This window comes from Bombina bombina, chromosome 1 (assembly GCF_027579735.1).
Source record: "Bombina bombina isolate aBomBom1 chromosome 1, aBomBom1.pri, whole genome shotgun sequence".
Lineage (NCBI taxonomy): Eukaryota > Metazoa > Chordata > Amphibia > Anura > Bombinatoridae > Bombina > Bombina bombina.
In genome coordinates, this window is record NC_069499.1 from 1,397,107,698 (window position 1) to 1,397,134,962 (window position 27,265).

Below are 27,265 nucleotides of genomic sequence, written 5' to 3' on the forward strand. Positions count from 1 at the left end.
GGTAATTGTGAGCAACGTTAAACTGTAACGATTGGCGTGAAGTATTAACGTTAAAAATGACAGACAAATATATATATATACTCTGTGAACACTTGATAAAGGTCTAGCACAGACCGAAACGCGTCGACTGGTGAGTTCTATTTCAATTTGTTATATGATTAAGAAAACTATCTGCACTATTGTATGTTTATTTTTTAGGTATCGCTGAAACTAGAGAGGACTAGGACTTCCGGTTTCTAAACCCCAACCCGGCTTCGGCTGCAGAACCATTACGCTAATATTAGCAGAAGGTTTCAAAATTTATTTATCTATTTGATGGATTGACTGTTCATTACAGGAACGCTTATACTAGCAAAAGTTTTAAAAATCACTTATCTGTTGTTGGATTGACTGTTCATTTATTGTTTTTCCTTTTACACAGTGGCCACTGTTTTTTTGAATCATCCGGTCTGCTCTTAAGTTTAAGGGACCTTCACTTTTTTTCGAGACTATTTTTTGAGATTGTTTTTTGCTTGTTTTGCTTTTTCATTTTTATTTTTGAACAACACAAAGGGGCTCCACAGTGTTCACAGAGTATATATATATATTTGTCTGTCATTTTTAACGTTAATACTTCACGCCAATCGTTACAGTTTAACGTTGCTCACAATTACCACAAATTGTGATTTTCTGTTTTGTTGTTTCACGCCGAATTTGTTTTGATGTCCCACGCTATTTTTAATTATCTAGTGTGCTATTTTTATTTGTATTTATAGTTTGCAACCATCACTCACGAATATTTATCACCATCACTGTTTTGGACAACAATAAAAGTCAGATAAACCGTGAGGATATATCTCACACCATATACATCTTATTTGCTGCTGTAACTAGCAGAACCATCCTACACTGCTGTAACCAGCAGATTCAATCTACCTACATCTAGATTTCTTTTTTAGGTTTGTACAAATAGACTTTCCAAACATCAAGGATTGCTCACATAGGCTGCTATAAAAACGACATTTATTGTATGTCACACACGCCACAGCAATTAGCAAAGTTATTCTGATCTTATTTAATTTTGAAAGCAATATCTTGCTACACCACATAGACGTTTTTTAGAACACAAAACATGTTCCACCCTTATTAATCCAGATATTGTCATTGGGTAACTAGGCAATACGAGTGTTTTATTCTAGCCACTGATCAAGGCTAGTATTTAAATTTCGGTCTTTTTTTGCGTAGTTTTTTATTATTTTAATTTTAATTATTTGTTACTTGTTTTTACCTGTTTTTATTTCTGTATGAATAAAATGCATTTGTTATAATATCGTGATTTTAACTATCATTGGCTCAGACCCAGCCTTTTTTGGCGCTTTGGCAACCTCTATTATTTTCTAAATTGCACATTGACTACTAGGAGTCATATTTCCAAAGCTAAGGTCTTTTTCTAGGTAGGCGCTCAGTGTACCCCATTGCATACGAAATCAGCTCTTTTACCTGTAAAAAAAAATACAAACAACCCCCCAACAGTAAAACCCACCACCCACACAACCAACCCCCCAAATAAAATACTATCTAAAAAAACCTAAGCTCCCCATTGCCCTGAAAAGGGCATTTGGATGGGCATTGCCCTTAAAAGGGCAGTTAGCTCTATTGCAGGCCCGATGCCTAACCTAAAAATTAAACCCACCCAATACACCCTTAAAAAAAAACTAACACTAACCCCCTGAAGATCGACTTACAGTTCTGAAGACCGGACATCCATCCTCAAGGAAGCTGCAGAAGTTTTCATCCAAACTGGGCCGAATTGGGAGAAATCTTCATCCAAGCCGAGCGAAGTGGTCCTCCAGATGGGCAGGTCTTCATCCAGACAGCATCTTCTATCTTCATCCATCCGACTCGGAGCGGGTCCATCTTCAAGACATCCGATGCAGAGCATCCTCTTCATCCGGAGTCTTCTTACTGAATGAAGGTACCTTTAAGTGACGTTGTCCAAGATGGCGTCCCTTAGATTCCGATTGGCTGATAGAATTCTATTAGCCAATTGGAATTAAGGTAGAAAAAATCCTGTTACAATCAGCCAATAGAATGCGAGCTCAATCCTATTGGCTAATTGGATCAGCCAATAGGATTGAACTTCAATCCTATTGGCTGATTGCATCAGCCAATAGGATTTTTTCTACCTTAATTCCGATTGGCTAATAGAATTCTATCAGCTAATCGGAATCTAAGGGACGCTATCTTGGATGACGTCACTTAAAGGTACCTTCATTCAGTAAGAAGATGGACCCGCTCCACCATGGATGGATGAAGATAGAAGATGCCGTCTGGATGAAGACTTCTGCCCGTCTGGAGGACCACTTCGCCCGGCTTGGATGAAGACTTCTGCTGCTTCCTTGAGGATGGATGTCCGGTCTTCAGAACTGTAAGTCGATCTTCAGGGGATTAGTGTTAGGTTTTTTAAGGGTGTATTGGGTGGGTTTATTTTTAGGTTAGGGTTTGGGCCTGCAATAGAGCTAACTGCCCTTTTAAGGGCAATGCCCATCCAAATGCCCTTTTCAGGGCAATGGGGAGCTTAGGTTTTTTTAGATAGTATTTTATATGGGGGGTTGGTTGTGTGGGTGGTGGGTTTTACTGTTGGGGGCGTTGTTTGTATTTTTTTGTACAGGCATTTACAGGTAAAAGAGCTGATTTCTTTGGGGCAATGCCCCACAAAAGGCCCTTTAAAGGGCTATTGATAGTTTAGTTTAGGCTAGGGTTTTTTTTTTTATTTTGGGGGGGCTTTTTAAATTTTGATAGGGTTATTAGATTAGGTGTAATTAGTTTAAATATCTTGTAATTTGTTTATTAATTTGTGTAATTTAGTGGAGGTTTTGTATTTTAGCTAATTTACTTTAATTTATTTAATTGTTTTTAATTTAGTTAATTTATTTAATTGTAGAGTTAGGTTAGGTGTTATTGTAACTTAGGTTAGGTTTTATTTTACAGGTACTTTTGTATTTATTTTAGCTAGGTAGTTATTAAATAGTTAATAACTATTTAATAACTATTGTACCTAGTTAAAATAAATACAAACTTGTCTGTAAAATATAAATAAACCCTAAGATAGCTACAATGTAACTATTAGTTTTATTGTAGCTAGCTTAGGGTTTATTTTATAGGTAAGTATTTAGTTTTAGTTTTTAGTATTTAGTTTTAAATAGGAATTATTTAGGTAATAATATTAATTTTTATTAAGATTTATTGTAATTATATTTAAGTTAGGGGGTGTTAGTGTTAGGGTTAGACTTAGGTTTAGGGGTTAATACATTTAGTATAGTGGCGGCGACGTTGGGGGCGGCAGATTAGGGGTTGATAAATGTAGGTAGGTGGCGGCGATGTTAGGGACGGCAAGATTAGGGGTTAATAATATTTAACTAATGTTTGCGAGGTGGGAGTGTGGCGGTTTAGGGGTTAATATGCTTATTATAGTGGCGGCGACGTTGGGGTGGAAGATTAGGGGTTAATAAGTGTAGTTAGGTTGCGGCGACATTGGGGGAGGGAGATTTGGGGTTAATAAATATAATGTAGGTGTTGGTGATGTTGGGGGCAGCAGATTAGGGGTACATAAGTATAATGTAGGTGGCGGTGTCCGGAGCGGCAGATTAGGGGTTAATAAGAATAATGTAGGTGTCGGCGATGTCGGGGGCGGCAGATTAGGGGTTAATAAGTGTAAGATTAGGGGTATTTAGACTCAGGGTTCATGTTAGGGTGTTAGGTGTAAACATAAAATGTATTTCCCCATAGGAATCAATGGGGCTGCGTTACTGAGTTTTACGCTGCTTTTTGGCAGGTGTTAGACTTTTTTTCAGCTGGCTCTCCCCGTTGATTCCTATGGGGAAATCATGCACAAGCACGTACGACCAGCACAACGCTGATTTAAGCAGCGCTGGTATTGAAGTGCGGTATGGAGCTAAATTTTGCTCAACGCTCACTTCTTGTTTTTTAACGCCGGGTTTGTAAAAACCCGTAATACCAGCGCTGCAGGTAAGTGAGCTGTGAGACAAAACTGCTCGTTAGCACCGCACAGCTCATAATGAAAAACTCGTAATCTGGCCGTATATGTTCCCAGTAAATATATATATAGTCATCCACAAGTGAAAGGCACTCACCGCTCTAAAACGAGCCCTACCTATATCCCAATTCAAAAGAACAGCGAGACACAACTCTGATGATACACTGAGAGAGGAACAACTGCACGAGATGGAAGCAAAATTCTTGCAAAGAGGATATAATAGGAAAAGCCTCAGGGAGAAGAAGACAGATATGCTACAACTCAGACAACAGGAACTGTTAACATCAAAAAGAGGGGATGCACAGAGTGAGAGGATGACCTTCTCTACTACTTTTGACATTGACAAACATGTAGTTATCAATAGTTTGCATCAAAACTGGTCTCTGATATCTACAGACAAAGAACTTCCCCTGTATGGGATGCCGCCACCAAGGGTTGGCTTTTAGAGAGCTAAATCCCTAAGGGATCAACTTATCAAGACTGACCCCAGAGGTTGCTACACTAAAGACACCTGCTCCAAAACAAACCAGGGTGCTACCGATGTCTAGGATGCACAACCTGTGGAGTTCAGACATCCATACACCAACAAGAGATTCACCATTAAACATCAAGTGACTTGCACAACTAAATATGTAGAGTACCTCTTACATTGAGTATGTGGACTGTTTTATGTCGGCAAGACGGGGGACGGCCTTTGGACCAGAACCATAGAACTATAAACAAAGAGACTTCCGACCAGCCTGTAGCCAGGCACTTTGCCTTGGCAAAGCATAGTGTTTCTGATTTGAAATACATTATCATTGAGCACATCCCCCCACTTTCTAGAGGGGGGGACAGGGCCAAGATGATACTGCAGCGCGAGTCTAGATGGATCTATAACCTGGGTACTATGGCACCCCAAGGGTTGAATGTCCATCTAGACTGGCACTGCTTTCTTTAACATTAATATGTTCAAAGCTTTGCTGGATCACATAACCGTATAGACAGAATGCTGTACATCCTAATTAGCATTGGTTTTTGTCTTGTGCGGTTTAAGGATATTGCATAGACTGAGGAGTTTTATTAAAGTAGACAAGATTGAACCTCAGATGATCGCATAAAAAAGGCGACATATACATAATTGGCGATAAATGATTATACCACCTGAGCCTACATCCATTACAAATAGGGCAGTTAATGATATGCCAATGCCAATTGGAAGGTATAATGCTTAGTAGAAGGAATATTATTTTCTCCTATAACTCTGTCTTCCTCTGCCTTTAATATGAACTTCTGTTATAATGCTTTTAATTTGTTTTTAATACTTACACAGGTCTGCCGGTCCGGTTGCCATTAGCATATGCCACGTGGTTGCGGGACTTCCGGACGCCGCCGGCAGCACTGTGGTTGGGAGTTAGGAGACTTTAAATGTTGGGTAAGTACACTATTTTTCTGTAATGTTTGTCTGAGCACGTGGGCAACCCCCCAAACGTCACTGAAATAAAAGGATTTGTTTGATTAAGACCCGGTGAGTGCCTTTCACTTGTGGATGACTATATGGTATACTTAAATGCGCCCTGGGCAGAAGATGTTCATAATAAGTGTTACTGTGAGTTCTGCACCACCACTGAAATATATATATATATATATATATATATATATATATCTAATTACAAAAGACCATATAAATAGAAGCATTATAATGAAATAAAAACCATATCCTAATCAATTATTTTTAACTGTCCAGCTCATTTATTATCACTTGTTTTTGCTCAAGCGATATCGTGTTTCCACAAGCATTTTTAATTGCGCTGATATTACAAGTTGAGCTAAATCGCCATTTACGCTTTAATTCTTATCACAATCTCAGAGCTGTGATTAACTAAAAAGTGTCACAAAACACATCAAAAATACATTACAACCTACCTAGGATTTATAGCGATGTTATACATAGTTACAAACACTGCTACCAAAAAATGCTACAGACACATTCACGCTTTTAAACTCCTATTAGCCTAATTAGATTTACTCTTCAACAAAGGAAAACAAGAGAATAAACCAAATTTGATAATAGAAGTAAATTAAGAAGTTGCTTAATTTTGACTTTAATAAATTAAAGGGACAGTCTACACCAGAATTTTTATTGTTTTAAAATATAGATAATCCCTTTATTACCCATTCCACAGTTTTTCATAACCAAAACAGTTATAATAATATACTTTTAACCTCTGTGATTATCTTGTATCTAAGCCTCTGCAAACTGCCCCTTTATTTCAGTTCTTTTGACAGACTTGCAGTTTAGCCAATCAGTGCCTGCTCCCAGATAACTTCACGTGCACGAGCACAGTGTTATCTATATGGAATACATGAACTAACACCCTCTAGTGGTGAAAAACTGTTAAAATGCATTCTGAAAAGAGGTGGCCTTCAAGGTCTAAGAAATTAGCATATGAACCTCCTAGGTTAAGCTTTCAACTAAGAATACCAAGAGAACAAAGCAAAATTGGTGATAAAAGTAAATTGGAAAATTGTTTAAAATTACATGCTCTATCTGAATCATGAAAGTTTTTTTTGGCCTAGACTGTCCCTTTAAATATAATCATAGTTTCTTTCTTTCGTCTAAATATATTTATTTTAAAAGGACCTCCCTATTCTAAATGAAACTACTTTTTGTTTTCATGCTTGTGGATTCATGTCCCTGTTCAACAACAGAGTATTCAGAGACCTCCTTATCAGGCAATTAATGTCCCTAAGGATGAGTTCTGCATAAATATGTATTTCCTGTTATCCAACTCAACAGATTTCATGCATAAATAAATAAATATATCAAATTAATTGCTAATATGTCATATGCAGGACAGATTTTTTTTTTTAAGTTTAACATTGCTTTAAGTTGTAGGCACAGTTCAGTTTCATGCAATTAATTATGTAAACCCATCATTTGAGATAATTCTCAAGGGCTCTCATCATGGTTCTATTTTCACATTATTTTATTTCTCAGCTAAATATCATGTTTTTAACAAATGCACATTAATGCTATCTATTTTAGACTGTGGGAAAATACTTATTCAATTCAACTTGTGTTGCTAATTTATATGATGGATAAAGCAGATGAAATGTATCTTGAATACAAAACACGTTGGCAACGTTTAGCCCATTTGTTATTGCCTCGCAATTGAATGTTGTGTAAAGGGCTATATAACCAGCTATACTGGGTCAAAGTACAATTGTAAGCATTAGTGTTCTGCTTGACTATCAGCCTGTTCTAATTTGCTTTGTTAATTTTCACAGGACTAAAGTGCTCATAGATTCGGTCTCTTTTTTTTTTTGCAGCTGAAAAGGCTGCTGACTTGGGGGGCTTTGACAAAACATTCTCATTATTGTTATAAAGCAGAGGATCCAAATTAATTGGTTCCAGCCCATATACACATTCTCATTACTTGTTTTATTCCCTTTTCTGCAGTCTGATTCCCCTCGACGCCTGCTGGCAAGGTGAGAATGTCCTGTCTACATTAGGTTTTAATTAAGTCCACTCCTAACACTCCCGCTGCTACTGGTGCAAGAGCTGTTAAATAAAATTAGTGGTGATTTGCTGGGCTCCTGTAGAGTATAATTCTGTTAAACAAGAAGGGATACCAGCCCTTCAATGAAAGGGAAAAAAAAATCATTCATTTATAGCGGAATAGAGTATTAGGATGACGCAATTATTAGTTGATGCCAAGCTAGAATTATTTCTTTTTGTTAAATGTCTTTTGCCTTTATAGGAAATGTATTATCTGTATTCTGTATATGTGACTTAAAAGTTTATTTCAGTACCAGCTTTCATCTAATATGTTGGAAAAGCACAAACACAAATAGTGTATATACCAAAATATTTATTCTCTATATAAGTTTTATCAATTGTGCAATAGAATATCAGTGAAAACCAAAATATGTGGCTTGGAACCCTTCACAAGCGCCTATCCGTATAATTGGATTATAACCAAAGACATTTATCTGGCACTGTGTCCTTGCTGCCCACTTTATCTGTGGAGCTTTCTATACTGTGTTGCTTGTACCCTATATGGTAGCATGTGGGGGTGGGGGGGGGAGAAGGGCCACTGCTACACAAAAATTCAACCAGCAATTTATATAATGGGCCGGATTCAATAAAGCTGATCTGAAAAATGAGCTGCCTCTGTGTGATTTCATGAAGAATAAAATCCCATAGAATTACTCAGAAGATCACTTCTGGATACTCAATATCTTTCTGAAGTAGTTTGCAAAGAATAAGTACATAAAGCATTTCATCTGAAAAATATAGCTCCCAGTACAGAGAAAGAGGTGTTCCTTGGGTGTGTCTAAGTTCTCTTGCAGTTCAGAGTGAAATGCATTAACAACCTGTATTAGAGTTCAGTTTTAATTTCACAGATTTTTTTTTTATTTTAATATATTATGTATAACAATTTTTAAAAAATTGTTCAAAAGTGTTGGTGATGTCCTCAAAATTAAGTAAATGGTGAAGGTTGTGAAACATTTTTGCTTCTGAAGGGAAGAAACATGCTACTTGCTGTCCTTGTTAAGGTTACATCCCTTATATTTATAAATCTCACTTTTTAATCAACCTCGCCAGTTTTATGTAAATCTAACCAATTGACTGAAAGTGAACAAGACATGCTGCCACTACCACTTACTAAAGTAAACAATGTTTGTATTATATTTATGATATTCTGGAGAAATATATATGTTGCGGGTAAAGTCAGAAATTGGGTAATCCTAGCATTACCCAAGCAGCTCTGGGTAAAGCCAGAAGTAACATCATAAATCTACTCAGAGCTCTGGGTAAAAAGCCCAAAGTTAAATCATAAATCTACTCAGAGCTCTGGGTAAAAAGCCCAAAGTTACATTATAAATCAACTCAGAGTGCATGGAGTCACTGCATCACACATATACACAAAGCAATGTAATTCTCACATCTTCTATATATTTGATTTTTAAAAAATTACCTGCTTCACCCCCCTTGTAAACCTCATTCCCCAAAGTTAACTTTTGGTGAATGCCAGAGGATCGGCAGGGCACCATCCTTGAACCCCCCCAGTCAGAGGTAAAAAAGATAGTGAAGATATGGGAATTACAATGCATCGTATATATGTTTGATAAATGTATTTGTCATTGAAATGTGCTTAAAAACAGGTCTTTTTTAAAAATCGAATATATAGAAGATGTGGAAATTACAGTGAACGTATATATATCCTAGGACACAAGAGGAGAGAAAATAACGATGGCACTAGTTGTTGCCCTAATTAGTTACAATAAAACCCACAAATGGGGGATACCATGATCGATGAATGAAGGGTGGGTGCTGTACATATGTAGAGATAGATATGCGAAACAGATTCAGTACAAGACTGAAAAAAGAATGTACATGGATAGCACTCAACAACTCAAATTAGTATACGTTTATACGTGACAATGGATAGAAAAGACCCATGCAAAAGGTGCTGTCTGCATAGGAAACGTTAAAACTTAACTTTTATTTCACATTAAAAACAGAATTTATGCTTACCTGATAAATTACTTTCTCTTACGGTGTATCCAGGTCCACGGATTCATCCTTACTTGTGGGATATTCTCATTCCCCACAGGAAGTGGCAAAGAGAGCACACAGCAGAGCTGTCCATATAGCTCCCCCTCAGGCTCCGCCCCCTTAGTCATTCGACCGACGGTTAGGAGAAAAAGGAGAAACCATAGGGTGCAGTGGTGACTGTAGTTTTACAAAAATAAATTTGAACTTGACTTAATTGCCAGGGTGGGCCATGGACTGGATACACCGTAAGAGAAAGTAATTTATCAGGTAAGCATAAATTCTGTTTTCTCTTACATGGTGTATCCAGTCCACGGATTCATCCTTACTTGTGGGATACCAATACCAAAGCTTTAGGACACGGATGAAGGGAGGGAACAAGTCAGGTAACCTAAACAGAAGGCACCACTGCTTGCAAAACCTTTCTCCCAAAAATAGCCTCCGAAGAAGCAAAAGTGAAAACCAAAATATGTGGCTTGGAACCCTTCACAAGCGCCTATCCGTATAATTGGATAATAACCAAAGACATTTATCTGGCACTGTGTCCTTGCTGCCCACTTTATCTGTGGAGCTTTCTATACTGTGTTGCTTGTACCCTATATGGTAGCATGTGGGGGTGGGGGGGGGGGGAGAAGGGCCACTGCTACACAAAAATTCAACCAGCAATTTATATAATGGGCTGGATTCAATAAAGCTGATCTGAAAAATGAGCTGCCTCTGTGTGATTTCATGAAGAATAAAATCCCATAGAATTACTCAGAAGATCACTTCTGGATACTCAATATCTTTCTGAAGTAGTTTGCAAAGAATAAGTACATAAAGCATTTCATCTGAAAAATATAGCTCCCAGTACAGAGAAAGAGGTGTTCCTTGGGTGTGTCTAAGTTCTCTTGCAGTTCAGAGTGAAATGCATTAACAACCTGTCTTAGAGTTCAGTTTTAATTTCACAGATTTTTTTTTATTTTAATATATTATGTATAACAATTTTTAAAAAATTGTTCAAAAGTGTTGGTGATGTCCTCAAAATTAAGTAAATGGTGAAGGTTGTGAAACATTTTTGCTTCTGAAGGGAAGAAACATGTTACTTGCTGTCCCTGTTAAGGTTACATCCCTTATATTTATAAATCTCACTTTTTAATCAACCTCGCCAGTTTTATGTAAATCTAACCAATTGACTGAAAGTGAACAAGACATGCTGCCACTACCACTTACTAAAGTAAACAATGTTTGTATTATATTTATGATATTCTGGAGAAATATATATGTTGCGGGTAAAGTCAGAAATTGGGTAATCCTAGCATTACCCAAGCAGCTCTGGGTAAAGCCAGAAGTAACATCATAAATCTACTCAGAGCTCTGGGTAAAAAGCCCAAAGTTAAATCATAAATCTACTCAGAGCTCTGGGTAAAAAGCCCAAAGTTACATTATAAATCAACTCAGAGTGCATGGAGTCACTGCATCACACATATACACAAAGCAATGTAATTCTCACATCTTCTATATATTTGATTTTTTAAAAATTACCTGCTTCACCCCCCTTGTAAACCTCATTCCCCAAAGTTAACTTCTGGTGAATACCAGAGGATCGGCAGGGCACCATCCTTGAACCCCCCCAGTCAGAGGCAAAAAAGATAGTGAAGATATGGGAATTACAATGCATCGTATATATGTTTGATAAATGTATTTGTCATTGAAATGTGCTTAAAAACAGGTCTTTTTTAAAAATCGAATATATAGAAGATGTGGAAATTACAGTGAACGTATATATATCCTAGGACACAAGAGGAGAGAAAATAACGATGGCACTACCGGAGTTGTTGCCCTAATTAGTTACAATCAAACCCACAAATGGGGGATACCATGATCGATGAATGAAGGGTGGGTGCTGTACATATGTAGAGATAGATATGCGAAACAGATTCAATACAAGACTGAAAAAAGAATGTACATGGATAGCACTCAACAACTCAAATTAGTATACGTTTATACGTGACAATGGATAGAAAAGACCCATGCAAAAGGTGCTGTCTGCATAGGAAACGTTAAAACTTAACTTTTATTTCACATTAAAAACAGAATTTATGCTTACCTGATAAATTACTTTCTCTTACGGTGTATCCAGTCCACGGATTCATCCTTACTTGTGGGATATTCTCATTCCCCACAGGAAGTGGCAAAGAGAGCACACAGCAGAGCTGTCCATATAGCTCCCCCTCAGGCTCCGCCCCCTTAGTCATTCGACCGACGGTAAGGAGAAAAAGGAGAATCCATAGGGTGCAGTGGTGACTGGATACACCGTAAGAGAAAGTAATTTATCAGGTAAGCATAAATTCTGTTTTCTCTTACATGGTGTATCCAGTCCACGGATTCATCCTTACTTGTGGGATACCAATACCAAAGCTTTAGGACACGGATGAAGGGAGGGAACAAGTCAGGTAACCTAAACGGAAGGCACCACTGCTTGCAAAACCTTTCTCCCAAAAATAGCCTCCGAAGAAGCAAAAGTATCGAATTTGTAAAATTTGGCAAAAGTATGCAGTGAAGAGCAAGTCGCTGCTTTACAAATCTGTTCAACAGAAGCCTCATTCTTGAAAGCCCATGTGGAAGCCACAGCTCTGGTGGAATGAGCTGTAATTCGTTCAGGAGGCTGCTGTCCAGCAGTCTCATAAGCCAATCGGATAATGCTTTTCAGCCAAAAGGAAAGAGAGGTAGCAGTAGCTTTTTGACCTCTCCTCTTACCAGAATAGACAACAAACAAGGATGATGTTTGTCTGAAATCTTTAGTTGCTTTTAAATAGAATTTTAAAGCACGAACCACATCAAGATTGTGTAATAGTCGTTCCTTCTTAGAAACTGGATTAGGACACAGAGAAGGAACAATGATTTCCTGGTTAATATTCTTATTAGAAACCATTTTAGGAAGAAAACCAGGTTTGGTACGCAAAACTACCTTATCTGCATGGAACACCAGAAGAGATAGCTACCAAAAACAAAACTTTCCAAGAGAATAACTTAATATCTATGGAATTTAAAGGTTCAAACGGAACCCCTTGAAGAACTGAAAGAACTAAATTTAGACTCCATGGAGGAGCCACAGGTTTATAGACAGGCTTGATTCTGACTAAAGCCTGTGCAAACGCTTGAACATCTGGTACTTCTGCCAGACGCTTGTGTAACAGGATAGACAAAGCAGATATCTGCCCCTTTGAGGAACTAGCTGACAATCCTTTCTCCAATCCTTCTTGGAGAAAAGACAATATCCTGGGAATCCTAATTTTACTCCACGAGTAACCCTTGGATTCACACCAACAAAGATATTTCCGCCATATCTTATGGTAAATTTTCCTGGTGACAGGCTTTCTAGCCTGGATCAGAGTATCTATAACTGATTCAGAGAACCCACGCTTAGATAGAATCAAGCGTTCAATCTCCAAACAGTCAGTTGCAGAGAAACTAGATTTGGATGCTTGAATGGACCCTGTATTAGAAGATCCTGCCTCGATGGCAGTGTCCATGGTGGAGCAGATGACATGTCCACTAGGTCTGCATACCAAGTCCTGCGTGGCCACGCAGGCGCTATCAAAATTACCGAAGCCTTCTCCTGTTTGATTCTGGCTACCAGCTGAGGGAGAAGGGGAAATGGTGGAAAGACATAAGCCAGATTGAAGGACCAAGGCGCTACTAGAGCATCTATCAATGCCACCTTCGGGTCCCTGGATCCGTAAAAAGGAAGTTTGGTGTTCTGACGGGAACCAATTCTGGAATGCCCCATAGCTGGGTCAGCTGAGCAAAAACCTCCGGGTGGAGTTCCCACTCCCCCGGGTGAAAAGTCTGACGACTTAGAAAATCCGCCTCCCAGTTGTCTACTCCTGGGATGTGAATTGCAGATAGATGGCAAGAGTGATCCTCCGCCCATTTGATGATCTTGGATACTTCCTTCATTGCTAGGGAACTCTTTGTTCCTCCCTGATGATTGATGTACTCTACAGTCGTGATGTTGTCCGACTGAAATCTGATGAATTTGGCCGCCGCTAGTTGAGGCCATGCCTGGAGCGTGTTGAATATCGCTCTCAGTTCCAAAATGTTTATCAGGAGAAGAGATTCTTCCCGAGACCATAGGCCCTGAGCTTTCAGGGAGTCCCAGACCGCACCCCAGCCTAACAGACTGGCATCGGTCGTGACAATGATCCACTCCGGTCTGCGGAAGCACATTCCCTAAGACAGGTGATCCTGAGACAACCACCAGAGAAGAAAATCTCTGGTTTTCTGGTCCAGTAGTATTTGAGGAGACAAATCTGCATAATCCCCATTCCACTGTTTGAGCATGCACATTTGCAGTGGACTGAGATGAATTCGGGCAAAAGGGACAACGTCCATTGCCGCAACCATTAATCTGATTACCTCCATACACTGAGCTACAGAAGGCCGAGGAATGGAATGAAGAACTCGGCAAGTAGTTAAAAGCGTTAACTTCCTGACCTCCGTCAGAAATATTTTCATTTCTACCGAGTCTATTAGTGTTCCCAGGAAGGGAACCCTTGTGAGCCGGGACAGAGAACTTTTTTCAACGTTCACCTTCCACCCGTGAGACCTTAGAAAGGCCAGAACAATTTCCATATGAGCCTTGGCTCTATGAAAAGACGACGCCTGAATTAAGATGTTGTCCAGATAAGGTGCTACTGCAATGCCCCGCGGTCTTAGTACCGCCAGAAGGGACCCTAGCACTTTTGTGAAAATTCTGGGAGCAGTGGCCAACCCGAAAGGAAGGGCCACGAACTGGTAATGCTTGTCCAGAAAGTCGAACCTTAGGAACTGATGGTGATCTTTGTGGATAGGAATATGTAGGTACGCATCCTTTAGATCCACGGTAGTCATATATTGAACTTCCTGGATCATTGGTAAGATCGTCTGAATGGTTTTCATTTTGAAAGATGGAACTCTGAGGAACTTGTTTAGAATTTTTAGATCCAGGATTGGCCTGAAAGTTCCTTCCTTTTTGGGAACTACAAACAGGTTTGAGTAAAAACCCAGTCCTTGTTCTGCAATTGGAACTGGACATATCACTCCCATCTTTAGTAGATCTTCTACACAGCATAAGAACGCCTGTTTCTTTGTCTGGTCTGAAGATAAAAACGAGAAATGTGGAACCTTCCCCTTGGAGGAGAGTCCTTAAATTCTAGAAGATATCCCTGAGCAACGATTTCTAATGCCCAGGGATCTGGAACATCTCTTGCCCAAGCCTGAGCAAAGAGAGAGAGTCTGCCCCCTACTAGATCCGGTCCCGGATCGGGGGCTACCCCTTCATGCTGTCTTAGTAGCAGCCGCAGGCTTCTTGGCCTGTTTACCCTTATTCCAGCCGTGCAAAGGTTTCCAGGTTGCTTTGGGCTGTGAAGCGTTACCCTCTTGCTTTGCGGTTGCAGAGGTTGAAGCAGGGCCGCTCCTGAAGTTGCGAAAGGAGCGAATATTAGCCTTGTTTTTGGCCTTAAACGGTCTATCTTGCGGGAGGGCATGGCCCTTTCCCCCAGTGATATCCGAAATAATTTCTTTCAACTCGGGACCGAAAAGGGTCTTTCCCTTGAAAGGAATATTTAGTAATTTTGTTTTGGACGACACGTCAGCCGACCATGATTTGAGCCAAAGCGCTCTTCACGCCATAATGGCAAAACCAGAATTTTTCGCCGCTAACTTAGCTAATTGTAATGCAGCATCTGTGATAAAAGAATTAGCCAGCTTTAGAGCATGAATTCTATCCATGACTTCGTCATATAAAGTCTCCCTCTGGAGCGACTCCTCCAGCGCCTCAAACCAAAAAGCTGCTGCAGTAGTTACAGGAATAATGCAGGCAATCGTTTGAAGAAGGAAACCTTGTTGAACAAATATTTTCTTTAGTAAAACTTCTAATTTTTTATCCATAGGATCTTTGAAAACACATCTGTCTTCTATTGGTATGGTTGTGCGCTTGGCTAGAGTGGAAACTGCTCCCTCTACCTTAGGGACCGTCTGCCAAGCGTCCCGTCTGGGGTCAGTTATGGGGAAAATTTTCTTAAAGATAGGGGGGGGGGACAAAAGGTACACCTGGTCTCTCCCACTCCCTAGTCACAATATCCGCCACCCTCTTCGGGATCGGAAACGCATCAGTGTATACAGGGACTTCTAGAAACTTGTCCATTTTACACAATTTTTCTGGGACCACCATGGGGTCGCAATCCTCCAGCGTAGCTAAAACTTCCTTAAGCAGTATGAGGAGGTGTTCCAGCTTAAATTTAAACGCTAAGGAATCTGATTCTGCCCGCTGAGAAACCTTTCCTGTGTCAGAAATTTCTCCCTCGGACAGTACTTCCCTCACTGCCACTTCAGAGTGTTGTGAGGGTACAACAGATAAATCAGCCAAAGCTTCTGATTGCTCATCCTCTGTTCTTAAAACTGAGCTATCACGCTTTTTAGGAAAAACTGGCAGTTTGGATAGAAATGCCGCAAGGGAGTTATCCATGACTGCTGCTAATTGTTGTAATGTAATAGGGGCCAATGCTCTAGAGGTACTAGGCATCGCTTGCACGCGCGTAACGGGTGTCGACACATGGGGAGAGGAAGGAGGACTATCCTCGTTACCTTCCATTAAAGAATCATCTTGGGCTACATTTTTAAGTGTCACTGCATGGTCTTTAAAATGTTTAGATACCTTAGCACACTTTAAACACAAATGTAAAGGGGGTACCGCCATGGCTATTAAACACATAGAACAAGGTCTATCTGTAGGCTCAGACATGTTAAACAGACTTATACAGCACTCAAATACAGTAAAATACAATTTTTGAAAAAACGGTACTGTGCCTTTAAATAATAAAAAGCACACACTTTTCTAAATCTCCAAAAATCATCCAATCTTTATGAAATTTTCACCATATGATCCTAATGAAATGATTGCACAGTAAATTTCAAGTCAATTAACCCCTTAATGCCCAAACCGGAGCAAATTAAAGCTGGCAACCGGTTAGCAAACTACAGTACCCTGCCACAGCCTTCTGCTGTGGCCCTACCTTCCTTGGGGATTAGTTTTGATCGAAACTAAGCCTCTCTGAAGTCCTCAAGTAATCTTTGGACTCTCCACGTGAAGCTGCATGAAGCTGTCTGCAAAATCAACTGCGCAACTGAGGTGCGAATTTTAGGCCCCCTCCCTCTTCACTCTGGAATTGTGGGGCCTTCACAAGCCAAAATAGGTGTCTAAATATATGCCATGTGGAATAAACCCCCAAAAAGCATTCCAAATGTAATGCAAACTTGTACAAATATCAGATTTTTGTAATAAATAATCGATTGCCCCTTAACAGTGTCCACCAGTGTTTTGACCCCTTTTAATTAAGCCTTCCTTCTATACTAAGTCTCAGAATATGGCTTACCTTCCCCACATGGGGATTCTTGTCAGTCTTCTAGCATTACTAAGTCTTGACTAGAAAAAAGTGACTGAACATACCTTATAGCAGTTAAGCCTGCAAACTGTTCCCCCAACTGAAGTTTTCTGGTACTCAACAGTCCTGTGTGGGAACAGCAATGGATTTTAGTTACAACATGCTAAAATCGTTTTCCTCTCAGCAGAAATCTTCATCACTTTCTGCCCCAGAGTAAATAGTACAAACCGGCACTATTTTAAAATAACAAACTTTTGATTGAAGAAATAAAAACTTCAAATCTAACACCACATTCACTTTACCCTCCCGTGGAGATGCTACTTGTTAGAGCGGCAAAGAGAATGACTGGGGGGGCGGAGCCTGAGGGGGAGCTATATGGACAGCTCTGCTGTGTGCTCTCTTTGCCACTTCCTGTGGGAAATGAGAATATCACACAAGTAAGGATGAATCCGTGGACTGGATACACCATGTAAGAGAAAAAGGAATTTATTAATACACATACAATTAAAAACACTGTAACATGGGAAGTCCCCATGGTATAGAAATTATAGCACGGCTCCGATAGGTAAAGTTAGACAGGGGGTGTAGTGCCAGGTAATATGGAGGTCAAATATGGCAGTAGCCTCCCGCATAAACCACTTCTCTTACTAAACCCCTAAATTAGGGAATTAGATCCGAATATATACCCTCATGTGGTATAGGACACTGGTCAGTTGGTATTATGTGCTTACAAACAAGGTTTGGACTCAAATGTGTGTTGGGACTACAACAGCAAACCAACATGTAAAGTACTAGTATACTGGTGCTTGGACTAATGGCACATTTATATGTCTGGCCTGTCCCAGTGTTTGGGCTGTCCACATGTATGTGTGGTCTACAATAAACGTCACTTATGTGTGATAGGGATTGTCTCTCATGTGGCACCTGGGTACATAGGGTAAGCTCAAAATATGTACTTTATTACCTTCTAAGTCAACGTATATTAAGCTAGTATATTGTTAATTGAGCCACCATTTGTACCAAACCCCTAACTTGGGGAATTGGGTTAGGATATAAAACACCAGCTAATATAGGGCCCTGGGTAGTTGATATTTACTTGCAAATTTTTATAACTAAGGTGTGTGCGAATACAGGGGGGTATTTGTATAATAATAGGAGTGGATCAACACACTGAGGTTAGTCTATATAGCAGAAGCATTTATTTTAAAATGTAGTACAAAAAATCACTGATGTTAGCTAGTGATTTTATTAGCATAAACGGCACACTTGGTTTCTGCTGAGCGGCAGTAAGGTGTATTTGGTGTGACTGGAATTTAGAAGGCACGCATCAATCCCATAATTCAATTTTTGTTTACAGTTTGGGAGATTAATAGTAGTCCTGAGGACCTGCTTCACACCCCCGTGCAATTCAAATTGGATATTGTTATTTAAGTAGTTGTATTTTTAACTGCAGTTGGGGTCAAATGGGTTGATAATCATCCACTATTGCGGTATCACTTCTAAAAATGTGTATGGTCGAACAGTACACAACCCTCACGTCGCCCTAGTAATATCACTTGGTATCTACACTTATGATTTAAATATCTTATGCTCAACCTCCAATGTGTGTTCGTAATATTCAAGTTAAACACCTGTTAATGTATTAGCGCAAGATACATAGGGTAAGCTCGAAATGTGTACTTTATTACCTTCTGAGTCAACGTTTATTAAGCTAGTACATTATTAATTTAGCCACCACTTTTACCAAACCCCTAACTTGGGGAACTGGGTCAGGATATAAAACACCCACTAATATAGGGCCCTGTGTAGTAGATATTTACTTGCAAATTTTTATAACTTAGGTGTGTGCGAATACAAGGGGGTATTCGTATAATAATAGGAGTAGATCAACACACTGAGATTGGTCTATGTAGCATAAGCATTTATTAAAAAATGTAGTGCAAAAATTCACTGTTGTTAGCTTGTGATTTTATTAACAGAAATGGCACACTTAGTTTCTGCTGAGCGGCCGTAAGGTGTATTTGGTGTGAATGGAATTTAGAAGGCACGCATCAATCCCATAATTGGATTTTGTTTTTTATTTTGGAAGATTAATAGTAGTCCTGAGGACCTGCTTCACACCCCCGTGCAATTCAAATTGTATATAGTTATTTAAGTATTTATATTTTTAACTGCAGTTAGGGGCAAATGGGTTGATAATCATCTACTATTGTGGTATCACTTCTAAAAATTTGTATGGTCAAACAGTACACAACCCACACGTCGCCCAAGTAATATCACTGGGTATCTACACTTATAATTTAAATATCTTATGCTCAACCACCTATGTGTGGTTGTAATATTCAAGTTAAACACCTGTTAATGTATTAGCGCAAAAGTAGTGCCACATAGTTGGGGGTACATAGCTATTGTAAAGAGTGGCAATCTAAATAATAGCTGGGAGGCTAAGAAAAGAGTGATTATACCTGTTATACCACCCTGTCGCTGACAGGTAACACAAATAATTAATTATAACGGAGCTATCGAGGCTAAAATGAGATAATAACTCTAGAACCACCAAGTAGAGTAATAGTTAAATTGGATATAAGTAACTACAGGCGGCCCCGCGGGAGCCGTTACAGCAGGTTAAAACACACAACCGGAGAGGGACAGAGAAGTCCCAACTCCCCCTAACATGTTTCGCAAAAGAGCTTTATCAAAGGTTTAATTATGGGATTGATGCGTGCCTTCTAAATTCCAGTCACACCAAATACACCTTACTGCCGCTCAGCAGAAACCAAGTGTGCCGTTTATGCTAATAAAATCACTAGCTAACATCAGTGATTTTTTGTACTACATTTTTAAATAAATGCTTCTGCTATATAGACTAACCTCAGTGTGTTGATCCACTCCTATTATTATACAAATACCCCCCTGTATTCGCACACACCTTAGTTATAAAAATTTGCAAGTAAATATCAACTACCCAGGGCCCTATATTAGCGGGTGTTTTATATCCTGACCCAATTCCCCAAGTTAGGGGTTTGGTACAAATGGTGGCTCAATTAACAATATACTAGCTTAATATACGTTGACTTAGAAGGTAATAAAGTACATATTTTGAGCTTACCCTATGTACCCAGGTGCCACATGAGAGACAATCCCTATCACACATAAGTGACGTTTATTGTAGACCACACATACATGTGGACAGCCCAAACACTGGGACAGGCCAGACATATAAATGTGCCATTAGTCCAAGCACCAGTATACTAGTACTTTACATGTTGGTTTGCTGTTGTAGTCCCAACACACATTTGAGTCCAAACCTTGTTTGTAAGCACATAATACCAACTGACCAGTGTCCTATACCACATGAGGGTATATATTCGGATCTAATTCCCCAATTTAGGGGTTTAGTAAGAGAAGTGGTTTATGCGGGAGGCTACTGCCATATTTGACTTCCATATTACCTGGCACTATACCCCCTGTCTAACTTTACCTATCGGAGCCGTTCTATAATTTCTATACCCTGGGGGCTTCCCACGTTACAGTGTTTTTAATTGTATGTGTATTAATAAATTCCTTTTTTAATGTGAAATAAAAGTTAAGTTTTAACGTTTCCTATGCAGACAGCACCTTTTGCATGGGTCTTTTCTATCCATTGTCACGTATAAACGTATACTAATTTGAGTTGTTGAGTGCTATCCATGTACATTCTTTTTTCAGTCTTGTACTGAATCTGTTTCGTATATATATCCTAGGTTTACCCGGATTTCTGACTTTTCCCGTAACATATACAAATAACACACAGTGAGTTGGAAAAGGGAAACTGGTGTAGGTTAAGTGGAACTGGTATTTCATAGACTTTATATTATTTACTTTTTAGAAAATAGTTTCAATGGGCTGTCAAGATGTAGGGGTCGATTTATCAAGCTCCGTATTAAGGCTCGCCAGAAGCAGAAATTATGAAGTAGCGGTCTAAAGACTGCTGCTCCATAACTTGTCCACCTGCTCTGAGGCTGCGGACAGAAATCAACCCAATCGAATACGATCAGGTTGATTGACACCCCTGCTAGCGGCCAATTGGTCACGAATCTGCAGGGGGCGGCACTCAGAGAAAAAGGGTCTTTGACCCCAGGATCAATTTAACTATACAATAAACCCTTAAAAAGGACTTAAAGCCATAATTTTAATGCAGCAACATTCACACCGACAGTTTGGTTAATCTGCCAGAAAAGTTACATTTTACAAAAAAAATTAAAAACATAATTTATGTAAGAACTTACCTGATAAATTAATTTCTTTCATATTGGCAAGAGTCTATTAGCTAGTGACGTATGGGATATACAATCCTACCAGGAGGAGCATAGTTTCCCAAACCTCAAAATGCCTATAAATACACCCCTCACCACACCCACAATCCAGTTTAATGAATAGCCAATAGTGTGGTGAAAAAATAAGGAGTAAAAAAGCATACAAAAAGAGGAACTGGAAATAAAATTGTGCTTTTTTATACAAAAATCATAACCACCATAAAAAGGGTGGGCCTCATGGACTCTTGCCAATATGAAAGAAATGAATTTATCAGGTAAGTTCTTACATAAAGTATGTTTTCTTTCATGTACTTGGCAAGAGTCCATGAGCTAGTGACGTATGGGATAGAAATTCCCAAGATGTGGAAGTCCACAGAAGAGTCACTAGAAAGGGAGGGATAAAATAAAAACAGCCATTTTGCGCTGAAAAAAATAAATCCGCAAAAAAATAAGTTTTTCTCATAAATTTAAATGAAATTTCTTAAAACATAAGCAGAAGAATCAAACTGAAACAGCTGCCTGAAGAACTTTTCTACAAAAAACTGCTTCAGAAGAAGCAAATACATCAAAATGGTAAAAATGTAGTAAATGTATGCAAAGAAGACCAAGTTGCTGCTTTGCAAATCTGATCAACTGAAGCTTCATTCTTAAAAGCCCAAGAAGTGTAGACTGATCTAGTAGAATGAGCTGTGATCCTTTGAGGCGGGGACTGTCCTGCTTTCAATTAAGCTTTATGAATCAAAAGCTTTTACCAAGATGCCAAAGAAATGGCAGAAGCTTTCTGACCCTTTCTAGAACCAGAGAAGACAACAAATAGACTAGAAGTCTTCCTGAAATCTTTAGTAGCTTCAACATAATTTTTCAAAGCTCTTACAACAGCCAAAGAATAAAAAGATATATCAAGAGTATTCCTGGGATTAGGACACAAGGAAGGAACAACAATTTCCCTACTAATGTTGTTAGAATTCACAACCTTAGGAAGAAATTTAAATAAAGACCACAAAACAGTCTTATCCTGATTAAAAATCAGAAAAGGAGACTCACAAGAGAGAGCAGACAATGTGGAAACTCTTCTAGCTGAAGAGATAGCCAAAAGAAACAACACTTTCCAAGAAAGTAGTTTAATATCCAAAGAATGCATAGGCTCAAAAGGAGGAGCCTGCAAAGTCTTCAAAACCAAATTAAGACTCCAAGGATGAGAGATTGATTTAATAACATACTTGATACAAACCAAAGTCTGAACAAAACAGTGAATATCAGGAAGCTTAGCAATCTTTCTATGAAATAAAACAGAAAGAGCAGAGATTTGCCCCTTCAAAGTACTGGCAGACAAACCTTTATCCAAACCATCCTGAAGAAACTGTAAAATTCTAGGAATTCTAAAAGAATGCCAGTAGAATTTATGAGAAGAACACCATGAAATATAGTTCTTCCAAACTCGATAATAAATCTTCCTTGAAACAGACTTACGAGCCTGTAGCATAGTATTAATCACTGAGTCAGAGAAATCTCTATGACTCAGCATTAAGCATTCAATTTCCATACCTTCAAATTTAACGATTTGAGATCCTGATGGAAAAACGGCCCTTGAGACAGAAGGTCTGGTCTGAAAGGAAGTGGACAAGGCTGGCAACTGGACATCTGGACAAAACCTGTGAGGCCATGATGGTGCTATCAGAAACACATACAATTGTTCCATAATGATCTTGGAGATCACTCTTGGAAGAAGAACTAGAGGTGGAAAGATATAAGCAGGTTGGTAAAACCAAGGAACTGCTAAAGCATCTACCATCTCCGCCTGAGGATCCCTGGACCTGGATAGGTACCTGGGAAGTTTCTTGTTTAGATGAGAAGCCATCAGATATATTTCTGGAAGACCCCACATCTGTACATTCTGATAAAATACATTGGTATGGAGAGACCACTCCCCCGGATGTAAGGTCTGACGGCTGAGATAATCCACTTCCCAATTGTCTACACCTGGGATATGCACCGCAGAAATTAGACAAGAGCTGGATTCCGCCCAAGAAAGTATCCGAGATACTTCTTTCATAACTAGGGGACTGCGAGTCATTCACTGATGATTGATATATGCCACAGTTGTGATATTGTACGTCTGAAAACAAATGAATGGTTCTCTCTTTAAGAGAGGCCAAACCTGAAGAGCCCTGAAAATAGCACAGAGTTCTAAAATATTGATTGGTAACCTCGCCTCTTGAGGTTTCCAAACCCCTTGTGCTGTCAGAGATCCCCAGACAGCTCCCCAACCTGAAAGACTTGCATCTGTTGTGATCACAGTCTAGGTAGGATGAACAAAAGAAGCCCCTTGAACTATACAATGATGGCCTAACCACCAAGTCAGAGAGAGTTGAATGTTGGGATTTAAGTATATCAATTGTGATATCAGAATATAATCCCTGCACCATTGATTCAGCATACAACGTTGTAGAGGTCTCATATGAAAATGAGTAAAGGGGATTGTGTCCGATGCTGCAGTCATGAGACCTAAAACTTCCATGCACATAGCCACTGAAGGGAATGATTGAGACTGAAGGTTTCAACAAGCTGTAACCAATTTCATTTGTCTCTTGTCTGTTAAAGACAGAGTCATGGACACTGAATCTATCTGGAAACCTAAAAAGTTGACCCTTGTCTGAGGAATCAAGAAACTCTTTGGTAAATTGATCCTCCAACCATGTATTTGAAGAAACAACACTAGTTGATTTGTGTGAGATTCAGCTAAATGTAAAGACTGAGCTAGTACCAAGATATCGTCCAAATAAGGAAACACTGCAATACCCTGTTCTCTGATTACAGATACAAGGGCACAGAGAACCTTCTAAAAGATCCTTGGAGCTGTTGCTAGGCCAAATGGAGAAGAGCGACAAATTGGTTAATGCTTGTCTAGAAAAGAGAATCTCTGAAAACCGATAGAGGTCTGGATGTATCGGTATGTGAAGATATGCATCCTGTAAGTCTATCAAGTCTATCATGGACATATAATGACCTTGCTGAACAATAGGCAAAATAGTCCTCATAGTCACCATCTTGAAAGTTGGGACTCTTGCAAAACGATTCAAAAACTTCAGATCCAGAACTGGCCTGAATGAATTTTCTTTCTTTGGGACAATGAATAGATTTGAATAAAACCCCAGACCCTGTTCCTGAAACGGAACTGAAATTATTACCCCTGAAAGTTCTAGATCTGAAACACACTTCAGAAAAGCCTGAGACTTCACCGGATTTGCTGGAATGTGAGAGAGAAAGAATCTTCTCACAGGAAGATTTACTCTGACTCCTATTCGATACCCTTGAGACACAATACTCTGAATCCACTGATTTTGAACAGAATCTGCCCAAATGTCTTGGAATAATTTCAATCTGCCCCTCACCAGCTGAACTGGATCAAGGGCCGCACCTTCATGCAGACTTGGGGGCTGGCTTTGGTTTCTTAAAAGGCTTGGATTTATTCCAACTTGAAGAAGGTTTCCAATTGGAACAAGAGTCTTTATGGGAAGGATTGGTTTTCTGTTCCTTATTCTGTCGAAAAGAACGAAAATGATTAGAAGCTTTAGATTTACCCTTAGATCTTTTATCCGGAGGCAAAAAAACTCCCTTCCCCCCAGTGATAGTTGAAATAAATTAATCCAACTGAGAACCAAATAAATTGTTACGTTGGAAAGAAAGAGATAGTAATCTAGACTTAGATGCCATGTCAGCATTCAAAGATTTGAGTCATAAAGCTCTTCTAGCTAAAATAGCTAAAGACATAGATTTAACATAAATTTTGATGATATCTAAAATAGTATCACAGATAAAATGATTAGCATGTTGAAGCAAACGAACAATGCTAGACAAATCAGGATCTGTTTCCTGTTGCGCTGAGCTATCCAATCAAAAGGTTGATGCAACCGCAACATAAGCCATAGAAATGGTAGGCCTGAGAATATAGCCAGAATATAAATAAGCTTTCCTTAGATAAGATTCAAGTTTCCTATCTAAAGGATCTTTAAAAGAAGTACTGTTTTCCATAGGAATAGTAGTACGTTTGGCAAGAGTAGAAATAGCCCCATCAACTTTAGGGACTTTTTCCCAAAACTCTAATCTAGCCGCTGGCAAAGGGTACAATCTTTTAAACCTAGAAGAAGGAATGAAATAAGTACCAGGCTTAATCCATTCCTTAGCAATCACATCAGAAATAGCATCAGGAACTGGAAAAACCTCAGGAGTAACCGCAGGAGGTTTATAAACAGAATTTAAATGTTTACTAGTTTTGATATCAAGAGGACTAGACTCCTCAATATCCAAAGTAACCATCACTTCTTTTAACAAGGAACGAATATACTCAATCTTGAAAAGATAAGTAGATTTGTCAGTGTCAATGTCTGATGTAGGATCTTCTGAATCAGAGAGATCCTCATCAGAGGAGGATATTTCGGTATGTTGTCAGTCATTAGAAATTTCACCTTTTACGTTTATTAGAAGGCGGAATAGCAGACAAAGCCTTCTGTATCGCATCAGCAATATAATTTTTCATATCAACAGGGATATTATGTACATTAGATGTTGAAGGAACAACAGAAACTGTACTAGTACTGATGGAAACGTTTTCTGCGTGCAAAAGCTTATCATGACAACTGTTACATGCTACAGCTGGAGATATAATCTCAGCTAACTTACAACAGATACACTTAACTTTGGTAGAACTGTGATCAGGCAGCAGGGTTCCAACAGTTGCTTCTGAGACAGGATCATACTGAGACAAAATGTAAAAGAAAAAACAACATTAAAGCAAAATTTACAATTTCCTTATATGGCAGTTTCAGGAATGGGAAAAAATGCAAACAGCATAGCCCTCTGAGCTTATAGAAGGCAAGAGGCATATAGGAAGTGCGGTGAAAAATAAACTAATTTTTTTGGCGCCAAGTATGATGCATGACGCAAAAGTAAGTTGAAATTTTTTCTGGGCGCCAACAACATCCGGAAATGACACAACTCAAGTCATAACAGACGCATCCTGAAATCTGGCATCAACTAAGACACCCGGAAATGGCGAACTTGCATCATCAAAGACGTACCTTTGCACCAAAAAAATCCTGCCTCAAGAATGGCGCAATAAATAACAGCATTTTGCAACCGCGCAAGCCTAATTTTGCCAGCGAAAATTAAAAAAAAAACAGTCAATTTCAAAAAAAGGACTATACCCCAGGTAAGAAAAATAACTTCCTAAAACATGCTTCCCAAACTGAAACTGACAGTCTGCAAAAGAAAATATACATAGACCTGACTCATGGCAAATATAAGTAAAATACATATATTTAAAACTTTATATTAATACATAAAGCGCCAAACCATAGCTGAGAATGTCTTAAATAATGAAAACATACTTACCGAAAGATACCCATCCACATATAGCAGATAGCCAAACCAGTACTGAAAAAGTATCAGCAGATGTAATGGTATATAAGAGTATATATACTCTTCGGGCGGTACCAGGAAGGGAGGGGTAAGCATTCTACTTAAAAATTCCCTACACTTTCAAGCGACCCATATAAAGAAAAATAAAGTTGGCAGGTACCCGATTCTGATTATTATTCAATAGGCCAATTACCCTAATAAAGAACAGCACACTTTATTCAGACACATAATCAACCTCCTACTAGAAGACGCCCAGGGGACACTATTCATGGGGGGCGACTTTAATTTATCACTGGACCCGACAATGGACACCTCTACAGGCATCACTAATACCCCTAAACAAGTTCTAAAATCGGTAACTAATAAACTTCACCTACTACGGCTGCACGATATCTGGAGGAACTTTAATCCTGACATCAGGGACTACACCTTTTACTCACACCCGCACAACACATATACCAGAATAGATCACATTCCTACAGACCAGTTGGGCATTTCCATGATTACTGAGTCCCAAATTTTGCCAATCACATGGTCGGATCACGCCCCCGTACAATGAGCGGTGGCA